The sequence below is a fragment of the Aplysia californica genome, unplaced genomic scaffold, assembly GCF_000002075.1.
Source record: "Aplysia californica isolate F4 #8 unplaced genomic scaffold, AplCal3.0 scaffold00147, whole genome shotgun sequence".
Classification (NCBI taxonomy): Eukaryota; Metazoa; Mollusca; class Gastropoda; order Aplysiida; family Aplysiidae; genus Aplysia; species Aplysia californica.
This window is the reverse complement of record NW_004797417.1, coordinates 926,843-941,158: the sequence shown is the minus strand read 5'-3', so window position 1 is coordinate 941,158 and position 14,316 is coordinate 926,843. Positions and strand designations below refer to the sequence as shown.

Below are 14,316 nucleotides of genomic sequence, written 5' to 3'. Positions count from 1 at the left end.
TTAAATTCTTCATGCTCATAAGTCGATTTAAAATATCTATTAATTTTGTTAAAACTGGAAGGTACACAAATTTCTGCTGGCTTCTGGGACATGGCGCGGTCCCGCGCGGCAGCCGGCACCATCCTTGATCCCAGGTTTGTTCCCGCGGCCCGACGAGGAATGGCACGAAACGCCCGTGGGGGGAGGGGGGGGGGGAAGGGGTGGTCGTCCGTCTGTCACCGGCGCTGCTACCCCCTCTTGTCATGAACTATACCCGTCCTGGCACTAGACTTGTGATTGACAAGCGACGTCACGAGAAGCGGCAGATTACGTGCGAACGCGTGCGCGACGGGACATACACCCACACCACACATACACACCCACACCCACACACACGTACACGCGCGCGCACACACACACAACATTAAGTGATTTATATAGCGCGATCTCTGCGCTCCGTGTTGCTGTCGGACGAACGGCGGAGTACTAGAGAAGCGTGTGCGGGGAGTAGTTGTTGTGCCGGTACTCAACTCGTTGTTGGTCACGTGGGTTGGACGAATATTTCGTCGAGTGTTTGTTCGGTACATCAGGTTTTATATGAGTAAAATTTAAAGTTTATGAATTGGTAACGCATTGAATTTAGTTTAAGTTGATCAGTCACGTTTATTTGATTCATAATAAGCTAGTTTGCATTGTTTTCTTTACATGAAAACGCTCAAATACAAGTCTCGGAGTGGAGTGGTTTCAAGCAACTTGGACATGCGAATTGTGGGATGATTTAATCTTTCTCGTGACGGTACACTTAACGGACTGTAAAATACTTGCTGGAGACTTTAAAAGTTTGGAAAACGTCTTATCTCAAGGTTGCTTCAAATAGAAAGGTTAATCAGTGGAAATCGCCGTTTCAGTGTTATTTCAGATTCGTCTGATATAAATCAACTTTCTGTTCTGGGACCAAGTTTTGACAAAAGGTAAGGATTTTGCATTTTTGATGAAAGTTGTGAGGATTATCTTGAGAAATGTATTGTTTTGGAGAGCAAAATCTTTAAATGATTGGATGTTTGTCCGCTTCAGTTTCAAAAGGGATGTACAGTCTTCTAGTTTTGAGGTCAAATCAACCATACAGGATCTCAAAATATTGAATATTCCTGAAGATCGTTTTGGCAATAGGCGTACAGAAGGTCATGGCGGACAAAAGAAGGACAATACAGCGATTTTCGGGTTCAAACGTTGCTATCGCATAATTTATAGGGTAGATTCTGTCCTTTTTCTTGCGTGTTCAACATTTTTTTTCCAAGGTTGGTTGGCATTGTTTGATCGAATTATTCAGTTTTATGTTCGGATACTGTATTCCACCTGGCCAAAGCAGCGGACGTCCTGGATAAGTCTATTTATGTTGATTTGAGTGTTAAAATGCTTATAAACATTAGACTCTGTGACCGATCTTTTGCCGCACTGCATCATTCCATAGTCTGGAAGTAACGGTGTGGGCGACAGGAAAAATATTAAACAGAAACATGCCAAAAATACTATCTTCTTATCAATTTAACCAGGTTAGCTTGTAGGTTTCAGGTAAGAATCGTTCTAAGACTCAGGCACTGATCAGCGAGGTAATGGTTATTTTTTTAATTTCCTATTCATGATTTCTGAAAAAGTCTTTTTTGCTTCTTCTGTCAGTTCACACTACATAGGCCTACTAGTTTAGAGATTTTTCACCTGCACTAATCGTCAAAAAATATAGATTAAGAAATGAGTAAGCAAATACGTTATCAAAAGTAAATAGGTAAAATAATACAATAATTATTCACACGTTAGTAAATGATTTATTTTAAAAAAACACCTTTATCTGCTATTATGATGAAATTGCCAGCCAAGATATTATTGTTTTTCGTAGATGCAGAAAGAGGCATGTTTGTATTATAAGCATTGTCCCAGCACTGGTGCGGCGGTATAAATCGAAAACATATTATTATTATTACATAAAGCCTTTCTTGGATAATCATGGTCTCAACGCGTTATTCATTCCTCTTCACTTTTCCAGTAATAATAATAATAGATAGCATTTATATAACATAGCGCAAATCCTCCTCAACAGCAAGCTCTATGCGCTTCACAATCTATACTACTACCTCACCAGACTTGGGAGCATTTTGAAACAACCTCAACTTCCCGAGAAGCATACAGTTCAAGCTGCCAGTTACAGGCGCTTAAACACTAACATACTGACAAGATCGTTCGCTGGCTATGGCCGGGTACCCATTCCCATCCGGGTGAAGTTAGGAAAATTTGTGCAAAGTGCCTTTCCTAAGGACACAACGTCGGCCCCCGGCTCGAAACCCCGAACCCGCAACCACACGATTACGAGTCCGGTAGCCTAACCACTAGGCCACCGTCGCCACATTGCAGCACACTTTCTGATACAATTTAGCATAAACTGAGTGTGCTGCTTAAATTTGACTTTGGTTGTTGTTTTTGTTGGTTTTTTGGGGGGTTTATTTTTAGCTTTAAAATAACCACGTCTGACAGTTTCTCAAATATTCTTGAACTCGGCCTTATTTGAATTTTAGTGACAAGACAGCTGGTCTTTCATCTCTCATGTCCTTTCATCAATGTTTTTTTTTCCTTCACTCCGCTGGTTAGGGTGTCTCTGAAAGGTTACATTTTTTTATAATTGATATGTTATTCAAAAACTCCCAGAAATAACTCAAATTAAAATTGGGAGTTCGAATCATGGTCATGCTGTACTCAGTCCAGCTTTATACTAACTGAGCTAACAGTGCGTCCCCGTAAAGAGCAAAGGCTCGTTTTGAGACAGCTGATGTAAAACAAGACGAGTACAGTGTCGATGCCCATCGATCACATTCAGTACGGGTCAGGTTAAGTGCTGCATTGTTTCATGACAACGTGCTCACTTGGCCTTGTTCCACGCGAGACAGAGATTCTGACTCTTAAATAATAATGTATACAGAATAATTGAACTACAGATTGCCGGTGTCTGTGGTGTAGCTGCAGTTATGCCATTTGCTGTCGCACGAAGGCGACACGAGTTCGGTTCCCGAGTGGAGAGGAAATCTCTATTAAGTATCCCGGTCTTTCTTTAGGGATGTTGTATCCCTCTCAGCCCGGGTTGACCAATGACGGGCAGGGTCGGAAGCCCGCCTCTTAAATTGTCTAAATTTTGTCGTATTTGGGAGGGGGGGGGGGTTAAAAGCCTAGGCTTTTAAAAAAGAAGGCGAATACTAATCATAATATATCGACTTCAACTGTTTGAACCAGGCGTGTCTCTTGTTTGTTTTAAAAAACCAACACATCACAACATCGGTATAAAGAGAACATGAGTTGAAAAGTGAGACGCACACTTTATCCGTAGTTCATCTCGATGAAATTTTCCAGTACTTCCTCAGCCCAAGCCATACTCGATGAATGAAGATGTATTTAAATATTCCCTTTTCGATTCCTCATACTATCTATACTTTTACCAGAGCCTAGAAATACCCCGTTTTAAGTTAAATGCAAAAAACAAAAAATTGTAATATTTGCCTGGATGTTTTCATCTTTACACTACACAATTACAAGGCGCTGGACCTGGCGACCAGCAATAGTGTGTGGATTATCTATGTTAGTGATTTTGTGTATTATTCATACATTTATGTATGTATGTATTAGTATATTTATGTATATTATATGTATTAGTATATTTATGTATGCTGTTGTAAAACAACTCCCCGAGAGGACTGAAAAAGTGGAATTCTTTACTTTTTAATAAGGTTTTATGGCGCTCGCAACTGCATAAGGTCAAATGAGCGCCAGAAGATTAGAGGTGTTACAAGAGAGTAACAAGCATAAAAAAAAGGAGTGGAGATAAGGACGATAGATTTTTTTATAGGAAAGAAGAAGCAAACCACACCAGAGCAACCGCCAACCACCCACATTATTTTTTTTTAATAACTGGGTCGAAGTGTTTATGACTCGTCTCACTGTTGCAAGGTTTGGATACGACAGTACATTTGAAATGAAATTATCGTGTTTACGAACTCTGACTCACTGAATTATGTTGAATGCAGCTGGGTGGATATTGCATTTCGCCTTAGTATGACAATCTTTATTCACCTGGCGGGAAGAAAATCAATTCACTATTATAGTAGTTTACCAAACTGATTATGCAACAATGGCAAGTATATGGGTTGCCCTAATGGTGTAACTTCACTCCGACTTATCTTCCCCCCCCCCCTCCATTTTCCTTCATCGTTTCTTACAGTTTTATCCAAATTGATATGTCTTGCTGCAATCCCGAAAATTGCATTAACATTGTTGTTAAATGATTTGAGACTTGCTGTTTAAACAAACACACATTTTGATAATAATAATAATAATAATAATAATAATAATAATAATAATAATAATAACAATAACAATAAGGACGATAATAATAATGATAATAATAATAATGATAATAATGATGATGGTGATAATAATAATAATACTAATAAGTAATAATAATAATAAATAAATAAATATAAAAATAATAAAAATAATAATACAAAAAAAAAATTATGCAAAAGAGAAATCGGATGAAATTTAAGCTGGAAAACCAACAAAATTATGTTATGGACACTGCTCTGTTCAGAGACCAGGCCTAAAATAGTATTTATACCAAAGCGCTTTTCTATCTCAAGTAAACAAACAAACAAACAAACAAAATAAACAGGAATCTAAACATATAAATCACTCAACCCCCCCCTGCTTCCCCTCTCCCTCCCACGAAAGTAAACACACTCTATTCATAGTGCTTTTTATTTGATCAGTTACTGAACCAAGCTGTTGCATTGGTGACCAGAAAGGTGAGGGGATATCGCTCCACCACTTGTCACTTCACTGACACGGGCGGGAGACTGGAATAAGTCAACATCAGAGATCACACAACCAAAATATACGCAGACTTTCGACGTTCAAGGTTGTCATGACTATTCAAGTCGCCAGGGACCAACTAAATGTTGTTACTAAACTGGTGGCTATCTTCTCTGAGCCCATTTTCGTGGTAGATTTTTGTTTAGGGATGGGACGCTTCTATTCAAGGAGAGTATTTTAAATTGTAGGTCTACAGTGTTTGTTTTCCTGGAACGGCTCACCCCAAGTCGCACATCTAACTCTTTCAACCCACAAAACCACCTTCCTTCTTTTTCTCTGGAAAATCAAAAGTACTTCCTATGAGTGAGTCTGGAGTCAAACTTAAATCTGACCACGGTTTTCCTCAAAATAGAAGCTCACTATTTCGTTATGAGCCAGCATGTTAAAAGGAAACTGTCGGCGTTGCAAGCAATCCACTCAAGTCCAAATTTTGAGAATGTTCAATTTTTAAACGGTCCCAAAAGCTCTATCAAAGATGCAATTTCCAACATCACCAAAGTGCAGTTTGATACTATAGTCAAGGCTTACACTTTTCTTGCTTTTCATGATTTCTGACAGGAACAACACAACAAAAACTATAGTGCTGTCACAAATTCGTGGCGAAACTTATCCTCAAATATCTCGTTAACGGGTAAATCGATGTCGCCCATACTTTGCGCATCAGTTGGCACCAATTTGTCTTAACTTAATCACATTTTCCCAAAAACATTTGAGGCTCGATTAAAAAACTGCTCTTCATAAATATATATATATATATAATATCATAAATCTCATTCACGTGAAAAATATGATTGTTCACTGCACTTTCCGCTTCTCGCTCACATTTTGCATACGCTTACGTCACAGCTCGCCAATGACACTTTTTAGAGGCAAAAAATTAATTTATATAGCGACCACATTTTTGCACGAAAGGTTTCCAAAACATACGTTCAATGAGCATAATATTGCGATTACAAAATTATTTTTTTAAATGGCAGACTTGCTTTTAAAAGCGATATCGCCCGAGCTGTAAACTTTTTAAAAGCTTTAGAAACCATCGACTGGGATTTTTAAAATTAGTATTTATTAAGGAATTTTCTAGAATACAATGTGCAGGAGTTTGAAAAAACATTCACCTGTTAAGGCAAATTGAAAGTAATTGTGCGGAAGTTGGACAATCTACGTTCGATGGTTAAGGAGATATTTGACAATAAGTTGCGCCATGCATTTTTGACCGCACTATAGTTTTTGGTCTCAGGTGGAAAAAGTAAGTACCTATACCGACGAAATATATATTTCAAAAAATTTCAACAGATATTTAGTTGTGTGAAACCTTCGAGTGAGCCAGAGGCCATCAGTTTGTGTGATTGTGATCAAGGGATGTTTCTCTCTGTGATGTTTTGCTGCTAATTTCCACCTCGGCAGTGACCACAACAGCTGGTATCTACAATAATTAATCACTACGTTAGAATCACAAAGTTCTATCTGACACTTTTGGCTGTTTTGAGTTACTAAGACTATGACGTCAGAAACCAAATCGTCTATCTGCTTTATCGAAATCGTAAGATTATAGGGAACTATTATCAAGTTATTCAAAAGATTGCATTCGAACAAGCTTGACATGAAATGAAATTCAAAATCTTTGAAGTCAAATTTGTCAAAACTAAGTACTGAGCAGATAGAGCTTTGTAATTCTGAGGTAGCGTAATAGTATGTGAATCACGAATACACTCGTGGAAAGTCCGCATATCGCACTTTGACTTCATCTGACTTTGACATTCATTTGTTGTAACCCAACGTTATCGTCGATAGTGTTTCCAAATTTAATAATAACGTTTACGGCCGGCCAGTTGTTGTACAAATTTTGAGTTAACTCCGTCCACGGATAATTGTGATCATAAGTGAGCTGACATACGCTTTGTGCTAAGAGAATACCAGGTCCAGACAATTCACCGTCTTACCTTGGTCGTAACACCATCTCGTTAGTCGATAATGATAATAAACATTTTCACGATTTTGGAGACTTAATTTGTCAGAAAATGCTAGTGCCGCAATGGAAACAACATTGTTGTAGCAAGCGTTTTACAGCACTTGCAACACAATCAGGTCGTAAAAGTGCTGAAAATTGGAATCGTTACACGAAAGTAACAACATAAAAAAGAAGGGGGAGAGATAAGCTCGATAGATGCTTGGTAGGAAAGAAGGAGCAAACAGCCACCCTCTGAATACTACTTTATGAAAATGCCATCATTTGAGTAAATAATTTTTTTTAAAGGTTACTATATTTTAACTGTTCTTTCACAAGGTGACACAGTTGGCATATTGCCTCATTAGGTAAAGAAACCGACAAAATCACAAACAAACAAATAAAAACAACAATAACAACCAAAAAACAATCAAACAAACAAAGTAAGACATAATGACATGATCACTAGAACTATCCTTGCCTTTCTTTTTACTTTCAAGCCCATCTCTTTAAAATTGAATGTTTTTTGTTTTTTTTGTTTTTTGGGGACCAGAAGCATGTTTCTGCAGAGACGACAATTCACCGACTAAGTTAAACATAGCCAGAAAGAAACGATTTTAGCTGAAAAACTAAATCAAGATAGCTATATTAAAACATATTATGATAATATTTGTACATTTATAGAACCCCGCTTCAGTATGAAAAACAAAAAAGAAAAAAAGCTGTCTCAAGTCTTCTTTTTGCAGGCTACGGCAATGGACATAACAAATATCAACTTTACATAACAAATAGATATCATCCTCTTCAGAAATACTACCGATGTATCTTCCTTTTACTATTCACTGTTGATTTCCGTAAGCGTATAGTCACATTTCTTGAATAAAAAAACCTTTAACTTCAGTGGAAATGTTAAAACAAAACAGATTCAAAGCTGGAAATTGATAAGCAGTGCATCAGGTTAAGTGCATGTAATATACATATTATTACAGTATGTAGCAAAGCTTTGAATTACCCCCCAAACATATTATGTGCAAACTACATACTATGGTAACACAAATAACTGTAGGCCTATCATCCATTGTATAATTATGTAACTGTGTCAATTTATGTGTTTAAAACACTTATTGTGCTCGGCAAGGTATCTTTAAAACGTAACAAAAACAGCCAATGTTGTACACAGTTTTTGTCCGACTAGCCTAGAAGTTAGTAAGTAGAAGTAGCTTCTTCGCCCTTCATCTCAAGTGTAGGGAAACCCGTTTACCGAGACCACCCAGCCAGCAAGCATCAAGAGTTTCTAAAAATCAAACAAAAATAGAAACGAAGGACTGAAACAACTGGCGTGTAAAGGATGGTATTACGGGGGTGCCGAGTCTCTTTGTCCGTGACATCAATCTGGACAAATCATCCAATCCGTGTGCGTGACTCAAAAGCCGATCACTGAAAAAGCTCACTAACAGCCACCTCAACGATTCTAATAGCAACAAATTTAATCTCTTCCGTTTTTAAAGGGACTCCCACCCAGGCAGCAATAGGATACTTAATTAAACTTTGAATCACTGCCCCCCCCCCCTCTTTATTACCCTCTCCCTCCTCCCTCCTCAAACATAAATGTGTGCTTAAGTAAGAGTAAAAAAGGAGAGATAAAGACGAAATACTTTGATGGGAAAGAAGGGACGAACCACACTAGAGCTCATGCCAACCACTCACTAAACATAAATGTGTATACATGTACTACATACTTTGGTAACACAAAGAATAGCAGATCTTTCATACATGTAGATGCAGCAATTTATTTGTTTGAAATAATTGTTCTCCGTAAAATCTTATATTTTTGCGTTTTGATAATCAGTACCATGCTACAATGTATTGCCATAAAATATTCAGTAAATATGCCTTCATCTTCATATAGGATGACATGCAAGAGAAGAGAGTATACTGAGTATACTTGAAGAGGAACGCATGAACCAAGATATGACCATCAATAATGATGGGAAAAAAAGAGAAAATGTCAAGTTGATTGGACATGCCAATTACGTATCATCAGGTTCTTCCAATAAGTGAAAGCTTCACTTTTAAAGCAACGCGTTTAAATGATCCGACGCAATTTTTAAAAAAAGTTTATATGTTAAATACGATTTCTCTCCATGATTACTAACGTGTAAGTCCATGTGTTGCACGGTAAGCTGAGTTCGGGGTAGTACAGGTTTTGATTTTTGGAATCAATTCCGAAAAACATTAATCCAAACAATAATAAGGTGATAGCTGGGTTGGGTGGGTGGTTTGGGAAAGGGGGCGGGGGGGGGGGGGGGTGAACCTCGTCTTTGGAGCAGATTTTGCAATGTGAAGTTGTAGGTAAATACGAGTTACTTATTACAATTGCCTGTCATCATTTCATAAACTCTTAAAAAGCGTTGATCTGATATTATCGTCTCAATTTATTATAAATGAAATGTATCACGACGCAATGGAATCAGGAATCAGGGGCTTTTCCGTTTTTGGGAATATGGAGTTACTGATATTATCCTAAAGCTTGTTCAGTTGTTTTGTTTTTTAAATGAAAAAATACTCATTTATGTTGAATGAAGTCGAGATATTTGCGATTGAAAGAGATGGGCGTCGTCTTGTCGCCTGGTGTCAGGAAACACTAGCCAGGAAAAGGCCAACAGAGTTTGATGACGTCCAAAGCTTCAGAGTCTTTGGATACTGCAAATTTACATTGTTTGCGCCTTTGATCATCGTTTTTCACTCATTTCCACACAGGAGTTTGTTTTTAAGTAGACATAAAACGAGTTGAGTCAATTTTCTTAATGATAACAATTTACCCAACAGGCGAAAAAAAATGTCGGTTTTTTCTATTCTAAAACACCCGATTTCACCACAATGTGACACAGAATGTTTTTAAGTGTAGCTGAGTGTGCTGTTGTAACGTATGTGAGGCATTGTCGTGAAATCAGGCGCTCGTCAAAATAATGAAAACAAAGAAATCCGCATTTTTTTTGGCGAACGGTAATTTTTTGCTATTTTTTTTTTTGACTAAACACCTTTCACGTCCATTTAAAAACACATTTTTTTCTGGATTTAACTGAAAAACGTTTATTAAAGGCATAAAAAATGTAAATTTTCAGTTTCCAAAAACTGTCTAACTGTGGAACTTACCTAACGTTGGCGACCATTTTCAAGCTAATTTTACCTCTGAAACCAGGCGACCCTGACCTCCTTCAATTGCAAATATTTCAACTATTATTCAACATAGATGGAAAAAATTTTTTCACCAAAAGGAAGGCAAATGAACAGGCTTTAAGATGACACCAATAATCCATATGCCAACAAATTGACGAGCGCTTAATTCCACTACGTCGATTCTTCTCATTTAACGCCACACGAGGCACAAACACGATTGACAATTTAGATGATGGTACGCACTACAGTTTCCATGAGTACAGGAAAAACGACAACACATAGATATACATCATACTGTGAATATTATAGTAAGTTCATATAATATGTACGTGATGCCTCATCATCGAGGGAGTTGTATACTGTGCAGAAGCTGCAGCGAAATTACATCCACCCCCCCCACCCCGTAAAAATCCTTCTTCCCTTAAGGAACTACAGGCAGCTTGGTAGGAGAACATTATCGTTAGAATAACAGTACAGGTGATACTTTGATTGATCACGAGTTTCTATCCTTGCGTTGATTCCCTGGAATGATATCCACAGACAAATCCCGAGCAACGTTTTTTTTCCACTTTTCTTTTCTTTAAAAAAGTTTTTGGCCAAATGGGAGTCATTTTCTCACGTGGGGACCGTGTTTAACAGAGTTTTACAACCTTACAACCTTTATGTTGGGACGTAATATCCCCCCCCCCCACCTCCCCCGAACTGGTCTTGACAGTCAGGTTCGAACCAGCCCAGCTTTAAATGATCTGGATTGCGTCGAAAGAGACGTAAAACATTTACAAATTATTCCTGATATCTGGCACGAGGGGACAGTTTACACATTGCCGCCAGCCGAACAACTGACGGTTCGTCCTCTATGATACAAAAGTATGTTCGAAACTCAGGGCTGTAAATTCGGCTGCGTGTTAGTCATTATATAGACCATAGAGAGACGATGATCTGAAATGGAGATAGAGGGTTGGGAAGCTAGGTAAGAAAAGAAAGCTATATATAGAACGCTGAGAATAATTCGTGATGCAATGTAAAAAGTAAGACGACGAAAGTGAAGAATCAAAGACGTTATAGAACTGGGAAAGCATGATGATAATACATGTAGATTAAGACGTTTGAGGAAGCGAAAGAGGTTGCACGGAACGGCATATAAACACAGTTTGAGAGACAAATTGTGTGCGTGTGTGTGTGTGTGTATGTGTGTGTGTGTGTGTGTGTGTGTGTGTGTGTGTGTGTGTGTGTGTGTGTGTGAGAGAGAGAGAGAGAAAGAGAGAGAGAGAGAGAGAGAGAGAGAGACAGACAGACAGACAGACAGACAGACAGACAGACAGACAGACAGACAGACAGACAGACAGACAGACAGACAGACAGACAGACAGAGACACCCAGGGAGAGAGTGAAAGACAGGCATACAGACAGCTAGACACACTGACAGATGGATAGGAAAGCAGACAGATAAACAGACAGACACATAGACAGAAAGACAGACAGACAGACTGACAGACAGAGAGAGACTGGCAGAAGGAGACCAAAGCATAGGAAAAGTAATAGAGAAGTGTCAGAGCACACGAGGCAGCAGTCAGTTGTCAGAAGCTGATACAATGACAGTTTGACCCGGCAAGAATTCACACCCTGGTTTTCTCAATCCTTGTGTGAGCACTGCACGCGAATGAAGGTTCGCTAAGAGCCGTAGCACCTGCAAGAGGGACACAGGTATAGAAAAATACACTTCTCTTTTAGCCCAACACGTCTGCCGAACTTACCCTACCTTAAACATGGTTCTTTGGTGCCCTAGTTATTTTTAGCTTTCGTATTTCTGACTACATTTGATCTAGGTGTGGTAAGCAAGAAGACTCACACCAGTGTGTGTGCTTTATGTTAGATTGTCCTAACCTTCTGTATTTTATGTATTTTTATCAAGTCGAATTTTAAGTCTTAATAATGCACTGGCATCTATGGTGTAGCGGCTAGGCGCTTCGTAAACTGCACGCAGTTGACTTGAGTGCAATCCCCGGGTGGGGAGAATTTATATCGAGCATCTCGGTCTTTCTGCGTGGACGTTGCATCCCTCTCAGCCCGAGTCGGCTATAGAAGGCAGTGTCTTATCCCGCCTCCTAAATGATCTAAAATGTGCCGAAGTGGCGTAAAAAAACGATGTCAAAGAAAATACTAAATAAATTTAAAAAAAAACAATAACAATAGTTGTAATAAAACAACAACACAACTACAATAACAACAAAAACAATAATATTAACATCAGCAACAACAATAACAGCAACAACAACAGCAAAATCAACGACAACAGTAAAAACAACAGCAACAAAAAGAACATAATACAATGTCTGACGTGCGTCCGTCTTAGGAAGTCAACGTCCCGAGTTAAGTTAGCATACGGTTGGAATACAGCGTGGGTTACTCTGGTTCGAATCCGTAACAAAGTTCGCTTTAAATTATATCTTTTCTTGAGGATCATTTGTTATAGCCTCTGATCCACTTGGTTAGGTTAATAAGAGATACACAATAATGAGGCGTCCCCTCGTTATCTCGCCTCCTTATATCAAAATTTATCATACCTGCCTTGGCCATGTGCACCCCAGGATAATTTTCGGTTGTCGCACGGCTGTGAAATGTGACGTCACTGCCTTGACATTGATGAGATACTAACGGGCGAACATTGCTTCATTTGTGAGACATCGTGGTGAAATCAGGCGCTCGTCAAAGTAATGAAACCGAAGAAACGGACATTTTTTCCGCCCGTTTGGAATTTTTAAAGTTGAATTTTCGTGGTGTTTTCTTTCCAAACCTTTCATGTCAATTTAAAACACATTTCTGTGTAGATTTTACTGAAAATTGTTGATTAAGAGTACAAAAATGTACATTTTCATTTTCCAAGGATTCTCATGCTATGGAAGTTACCAAACTTTGGTGGCCATTTTCTCGACAATTTTAATTCTGAAACCAAGCGACCCCTACCTCCTTCAATCGCAAATATCTCGATTTTTATTCAAGTTAGATGGATATTTTTTATTTGAAAGCACGACAGATGAACAAGCTTTGTGATGATACCATTAACTTTACATTCCCAAAAACTGACGAGCGCCACATTACATCACGTCGTGACGCATTTGTACACTCGGAACTGTGCGCCAGTGGAACTTTTCGTCGTGCGCATCATCATCATCATTATCATCATCTAGTGCCAGATCTGCGACAGACATCGGTGATCATGGTTCTCCATTCATTCCTTTGCTCTGATGCTCTTAAAAATGCTACGTTTCCCTGATCTTTCCCTGTTACCCATTTATTTAGTAGATTGCTCTGGGCCTAGCCCTGCCTCATTTGCCTTCAATTTTGTCAGTGAGAGCTACATTTTCAAAACCCTTATGACTATTCGGGTGTCCCAAAAACTGCATTTGTCGTTTCCTGACTGTTTTAACAGTGAGCGTCCATCATGGGCTTCATCAAGCACTACCTCATTTGATTTATTTTCTTTCCACGATACTCCTAGCCTAAGAAACCACATTTCTGTTGCTTCTATGTTATTTTCACTGTCTTTAGTGACTATGCATACAATAAAATACGCGAACTCGTGTGTTTGATTTGTGTATGATGCCTCAAAAGTGACACATTATCGCCATTGGCGGGCTGCTGGTAAGGCATTTGCGCCCGCTTTATCCTTTAATTAAGAGTGAAGGAAATACAACATGCCCAACATGTAGAGACCATGCAAACATCTTGCTTCCACACCCATCGATTCAGTCAGGATCATTTGGCAGTTGGCTTTATTTGACCTCTACGGGTGCACTTATTTTTTTATGTTTATGTTTTAATTAGACGAGAATTTAAAAAAATAAAAAGGCTGATGATAAAAATGTTTTGTTGATGTAAACAAGTTTATTGCGGATGGGCCACCCTTCTACGGTACTCCTTTCGGTCAGCTTCTTCTTACTCACAGACATGGTAATTTTATAGCCGACTTTCAGTCCTTCTGTTTCTTGCTCTGACGTTTTGTTCGTCTTCAGGGATGATCACTTTTCATCTTAAATGAGGTTTCCAGAATGATTTTCTACAGGCGGCTAATTAGCAGCTCAAATACTGATGAGTGAGGAACGTAAAACACGCTGTTTTGAAACGTCGGAGGGAATTTTTAGGTTTTAGGTTTTGCCAATATGTTTTAGACCACTTAGAAATTTGAAGCTAAACAATGACGTGTGAACTCATGAAATAGTTGAACAGATATTTTAAATACGACTAGTTTTATAATAAAACACACTATGGCATGCTCAGTTGTGTGTGTGTGTGTGTGTGTGTGT

General features: G+C 38.6%; 1 protein-coding gene across 1 annotated transcript in view; it reads left to right on the top strand.

Annotated features, from left to right (window-relative positions):
* The first annotated feature begins 393 nt into the window (after positions 1 to 393).
* LOC100533350 (Wnt-2 protein precursor) overlaps positions 394 to 14,316 on the top strand; it is a 52,049-nt gene continuing 38,126 nt past the window's right edge. The window contains exon 1 of the mRNA XM_035969462.1: positions 394 to 950. The gene's annotated coding sequence lies outside the window, so the exon portion shown is untranslated. The remainder of the gene's footprint in view (positions 951 to 14,316) is intronic.